Source organism: Aethalodelphis obliquidens, unplaced genomic scaffold, assembly GCF_003676395.1.
Source record: "Aethalodelphis obliquidens isolate GAN/ISIS:26980383/991018 unplaced genomic scaffold, ASM367639v1 scaffold19, whole genome shotgun sequence".
NCBI classification, from domain to species: domain Eukaryota; kingdom Metazoa; phylum Chordata; class Mammalia; order Artiodactyla; family Delphinidae; genus Aethalodelphis; species Aethalodelphis obliquidens.
The window spans coordinates 24,912,841-24,919,288 of NW_020837963.1; the positions used below are offsets into that span (position 1 = coordinate 24,912,841).

At 40.2% G+C, this 6,448-nt stretch overlaps 1 pseudogene; it reads right to left on the reverse strand.

Annotated features, from left to right (window-relative positions):
- Positions 1–5,608: 5,608 nt before the first annotated feature.
- On the reverse strand, positions 5,609–6,067 carry LOC113626846 (ubiquitin-conjugating enzyme E2 D3 pseudogene; annotated as a pseudogene).
- Between the last annotated feature and the right edge of the window lie 381 nt (positions 6,068–6,448).

Here is a 6,448-nt window from a genome sequence, read left to right on the forward strand (position 1 = left end):
TTGAGCACTGTTTCAGCTTAACTGATTCTTTTCTAAACACTTTAACCACATTTGATTTTTTTCCTTCATTTTGCCCTCGATGGTGACAGTACGATAGCTCTTCCCAAAGTACAGACATTTTCTTCCCATGAAGAATTAGTGATGTAGACAGACCGACCCCACTGAGAAGGTTCGGGGAAAATATTCGTGGCACGGAGCAGTGACATAGCTTCTTAGAATAAACTTCTCCAGTTGTGCTCTGAAGTAGGTTGTCCTTTTCAGTCAACCTCTGTTTTGGGGGTGAAGTTTAAGAGTTACATCACGGTGTCTAGTTACTGTTCTTCGACTCACGCCTCTCGCCCACCTCTTTATGAAACTGTAGTGTCCTCTACAAACCCACAGGAGCCCTGAGCTCACTCACTTAATGAAATGGTAGAGTCAGCCAGATTAAGGATTGTAAAACGACTTAAAAGGGTTTGATGTACTGTGTCTTAAGCTACATTGGTCTATAGCATTTAAACCATTCTGACTTGAATGAGACTCTGGCCCTGCCAGGAAAATTAGTCTTTTATGATCCTGAAGATGAGAAATGCTTTCTCTCTCTAAAGGTTTGCACATATACAGAAGACAATGTGTAGGTTTAAAGTAATAATAAGCATTTTTTTGCTGGAGAAGGTATGGAGAAAGGGGAACCCTATTGCACTCTTGGTGGGAATGTAAATTGATACAGCCACTATGGAGGACAGTATGGAGGTTGCTTAAAAAACTACAAATAGAACTACCATACGACCCAGCAATCCCACTACTGGACATATAGCCTGAGAAAACCATAATTCAAAAAGGGTCATGTACCACAATATTCATTGCAGCACTATTTACAATAGCCAGAACATGGAAGCAACCTAAGTGTCCATCGACAGATGAATGGATAAAGAAGATGTGGCACATATATACAATGGAATATTACTCAGCCATAAAAAGAAACGAAATTGAGTTATTTGTAGTGAGGTGGATGGACCTAGAGTCTGTCATACAGAGTGAAGTAAGTCAGAAAGAGAAAAACAAATACCGTATGCTGACACATATATATGGAATCTAAAAAACAAAAAAAAGGTCATGAAGAACCTAGGGGCAGGACAGGAATAAAGATGCAGACGTAGAGCATGGACTTGAGCACATTAGGAGGGGGAAGGGTAAGCTGGGACGAAGTGAGAGAGTGGCATGGACATATATACACTACCAAATGTAAAACAGACAGCTGGTGGGAAGCAGCCGCATAGCACAGGGAGATCAGCTCGGTGCTTTGTGACCACCTAGAGGGGTGGGATAGGGAGGGTGGGAGGGAGACGCAAGAGGGAGGGGATATGGGGATATATGTATACGTATAGCTGATTCATTTTGTTATACAGCAGAAACTAACACAACATTGTGAAGCAATTATACTCCAATAAAGATGTTAAAAAAATAAAAATTAAAAAAAAAATAATAATCAATTTTTAAAGGAGCAACAATGACGATATACCATTCTTGTACAAATAAAAACAAGGCTTCCTTATCTGAGTTATTTCCTGGAGGTTCTCTCATGCTTCTGATGAATATTTGGTATGTTTTCTGACAATGGGTTAGTACAGAAGTTCGTTTGAGAGATAAAAGTGTGATTGAGTCGTAAGTTGTTTAATTATTTTAATATAAAGTTAAAAGTTGAAATGAGAAGACAGCCTACATTGTCGGCCCTGACCAAGAACTTACTTCTCAACCATTAAAACCCACCTAGATCTTATGTCTCTAATGCAACTTTTTCTGGTCACTTATGACATATAAATTCCCAGTCCACTGGGAATCGCTGCTTGGTCTTTACTCATCTTCTCTGTTACTCTGAAACTTTTAAACCTTCACCCTTCCTGAAACGCCTTTACAATTAGTAACACCACAGTTTTCTGAGTTTCCTTGTCTATCATCTACATAATAATCTCCTTCGTTGAGTATGCTCCCCACGTCTGCCCCTCAAGTGTCACTGTTCACCTAGGTCTCCATCTTGGTCTCTCTTTTTCTTTATCTTAAAGATAATGACTCAACGGGCTTCCCTGGTGGCACAGTGGTTGAGAGTCCGCCTGCCAATGCAGAGGACACGGGTTCGAGTCCCGGTCCGGGACGATCCCACATGCCGCGGAGCAACTAGGCCCGCGAGCCACAACTGCTGAACCCGCGTGCCACAACTACTGAAGTCCATGCACCTGGAGCCTGTGCTCTGCAACAAGAGAGGCCACCGCAGCAAGAGGCCTGCGCACCTCAACAAAGAGTAGTCCCCGCTCATTGCGACTAGAGAAAGCCCATGCACAGCAACGAAGACCCAACGCAGCCAAAAATAAAGAAATAAATTTAAAAAAAGAAAAAAAAAGATAATGACTCATTTTTGACCCACACCTGCTCGTCTTCCTTATTCCCTGTGTCACTGAATGACGCCAAAAGTACCAGGCTGTTCACGCAGAAAGTGATGGTCACCTGGATCTCTTCCTCTCCCTAAAAATCTCTTTAACACATCCTCTCATATTGATTCCCACGGCCATTGACTAACACCACGCCTTCGTCACCTGTGGCTGGCTTGCTTCATCAGCTTCCTTCTCAGTTTCTCAGCCTCTTGGCCTGCCAGCCTCCAGTCCAGCACTGCCCCATACAGTAACAATGAGTCGTGTGTGGCTCTTTAAGTTCTAATTAAATAAAATTTAAAATTCAGCTCCTCGGTTGCCCTGACCACATGTGACAAGTGGCTACTGCATTAGACAGCACTTATTTAAGACATTTCCGTCATCACAAAACTTTCTGTTAGACGGTGCTGTTTCAATTATCCACCCAATGTATGCTCCATGGATCACTAAACTAAATCTTTCCCCTCATTAGCGAACACCTCAAAGCAATCTCAGTCTCCAGGAAGCTTTCTCTAACCCTCCAAGGGTATACGAGATGCTCCCTCTCTAAGCATTCGTGACATTCTGGGCTTCTCTTGATTATAAAGAGCAATAATCAGGTGCTTGTCTATTTCTTCCACAAGGATGTAACCCCGAGGACAGGAATTACGTCTGTATCTCAAGGTAGTGACATGTGCATTTAATTATCCATGTATTAATTCCACAAATATTTACTGAGCAGTGCTAGGGACTGTACAACACTAAGTACTGAACAATTTAAAACTTTTTAAATGTAGGTATACTCTAGGTGTTCAGTAAGTGTTTGTTGACTTAGTAAGTAATTTTGACTCTGATCCTAGAGAATCAATAACATGTAAATCAACTGACACATTTTTTGACATAACATATTTGGCAGTACCATCATAAATAGACCATTAGGTTATACAAAGTATAAGTTTACCAGGTAGAGATTTCTTTGCTTTCATTCTATGAAAGAACAGATTTTAGGGGGCATGGTCATCCAATTGACTATTATCTTCAGAAGAACAGAGTCGCTTTCTTTTGCTCAACATTTTATCCTGCACCTAGCCGAAAATGTAGCAAGTCCTCAAGAAGTATTTGTTGGATAAATGTTAAGTGAACACAGGTATCAATTAGCCTCATATATATATATATATATATATATATATATATAAAAATGATTCTCTTTTTTTATGGACTTCTATTTATTTATTTATTTGTGGCTGCATTAGGTCTTTGTTGCTGTGCTTGGGCTTTCTCTAGTTGCAGTGAGCGGGGGCTACTCTTCGTTGTGGTGCACGGGCTCTAGGCGCATGGGCTTCAGTAGTTGTGGCACGCGGTCTTCAGTAGTTGTGGCATGTGGGCTTCAGTAGTTGTGGCACATGGGCTCAGTAGTTGTGGCTCGCAGGCTCTAGAGCACAGGCTCAGTAGTTGTGGCGCACGGGCTTTGTTGCTCCGTGGCATGTGGGGTCTTCCCGGACCAGGGCTCGAACCCGTGTCCCCTGCATTGGCAGGTGGATTCTTAACCACTGCACCACCAGGGAAGTCCCTCAATTCGCTTCTTGAGTTTTTTAATCATAAACCAAAAATATTCTTAAAAAGGTCCTCTCCTAACATGATTCAAATATCTTAAAATCTCTGTTTTTGGAATTAAAATCATTTTTAAGTATTTAAAACATATAAGGAACTTTTGGAAAAAGTTAAAAGAGAAGTCGTATAATAAGAAAGTCAACGTAAAATACATCTTTGTTAAATATTGTAGAATCACTATGCTGGAAAAAGTGCCAACTACATTATCCATTTCATTACATTGGATAGTTTTCACCATAAGTTTCCTCTTTTGTTATGTGTCCCTAGAGAGAACAAACTATAATAGTATAGATATTGTAATAGTGAGTGAAGATCATGAAACAGCCAGAATTGTACAATGCCTGCTCGTAGAATAATTTGAGGAACGTACATATAGTGTCATCAATTGAAAAGTTTTCAGGGGATGAAAATACGATAGTAGATTATGGATCAATGGTCTCATACCGTTGCTCTAAGTAGTAATTCTCATAAAACAGTTGAAAGCATATGCTTGAAATGGAAAAGCATCACTGGCCACCACCGTCGATATAAAACTGAATATATCGTTTGAATGTCGGAGCTACTTCTTGGAGACATTCAAAACTCCATTTTTGCTGTGGAACTTCAAATTCTTATGTAATTAATTGAAAATAATCTAAAAATAAATGTTCTTCCATTTAATAGACTAAGCAAATCATTATATTACATACCATATTGCATGTTATTCATTAACCACGAGCAAAAACAGAAGCTGTCAACAAGGACTCATATGACAAGTTCAAATGGTTACTGGAATGTGATAGACTCTTTTTTGTTGTTGTTTATGCAACTTTATTGAAGAAAAATAAGTCAATTACTAGCAGAGCTATTAGTTTGATCACTCATCCATTGACAACTTGCATCATTTATTCAGTGCTATATTAAACAGTGTATTGGAAGATAGATTAACTAATAGCTCCAAGCCTCCTAACAATTTAAATGAAAATTACAAAATGTTTGAGACCCTCTTTTGGAATACAAAGGGTGTTTGACTTCCAATTTCCATTCTCTGTAGAACAAGAACAGGTCTTTCCTTTATTGACATGCATAAAACACATCACATTTTCTGTTCTGCTGGTGTTATCAATTCAATACCAATTCTCCAGCCACATCAGTTATGAGCATAAAGTATATCATGTAACCTCAAATCTCTAACAGTGGAAGACTTAAACAAGAATGGATGCTGCTAGAATAATGCTGCTTTCTTTGATGTGACAACTCAGCTTCCACCTTCCTCCCCCTCTGCTGATTCTTCAGCATGTTAGAGCAGTGAGGAATGGTTTTGGTCTCATAACCAAGTTAGAGTGAAGACATCGGCCACATAATACACATGCTCCATTTTTTAAAAATTCTGAATCCTGGGCAACTGTCCTCTTGTAACTACTTTACAGTTTCTAAAAGCAGTTATTGTCCAAAGCTGGAAGGACTTGTCTTCTCAGATGAGCATGTGAACGAATGGAGGGAGGTAAACAAAAAATAAAGTTAAAAAAGATGAGGTCTGATAGGGGAGCAGCCGGATAAGAAAATCAAAAAAGGAACAGTAATTTAAAGTTTATTCCAGCTATAATGCAGGTTATTCTGACTTTAAGGTAGCATCACATGGCCTACTTCTGAGTCCGTGCCCGAGATATTCTGTTGTACTTACCTCTGTTTGTTTTATAGATCCGTGCAATCGCTGGCACTAGGGGGTCATCTGGGTTTGGATCACATAGCAGTGAACAAATGGATTAAAGAACTTTAGAAATAGTTAAAGCAGGAGACCACTGTGATCTTAGAATATCGAGACAAATGCTGCCATTACTGTTAATATTTGGATGATAAATTCTTGTTGTAAATGCAGCCTTAGGTGGTTTGAAGGGGTAGTCTGTAGGAAAATGAATTGTCAAAAAGAATACACCGCCTTGACATGGGCTGTCATTAGGTCCCATAATTCTGGCTTGCCAATGAAACATATCGTCCCCAAGTGGACCTGCAGAACATTGTGCTGGAGGGTCACGGGCCAAACCGCTAAGCTCCTTACTCATCCGTTTCAGCGCCATCGTCTGTGCTTTTCGTCTGGCCCCTCATTATCTCGGTGTGTGTTCAAAGTTCCGGGCAAAACTCTTGATTATCCCGGCGGCTTGAAGGATTGTCTCTTGGTCTCACACCGGCTCTGCCAGACGCAGGCGCAGAGGGGCCGGGGCCTCCCTCAAGCTGCGGCCTCCCCGCGCGGCAGCTTGTGATAGACTCTTTAAGTTATTGAAACTGGTCTACAGTATATGCACGGTCTCAACTTTTCTTATTTTTCTATATTAGTTTCAAATGATTTAACTCTTATTTACTTTCTATCATTGGTCCAATATTTGGAACAAATCCTATTTCCTCGGCAACTTTCGCAATGTTTTGAAATCCCTAAACCAGGCGAGTCAACGAGAATATGACAGATTTATCCCTAT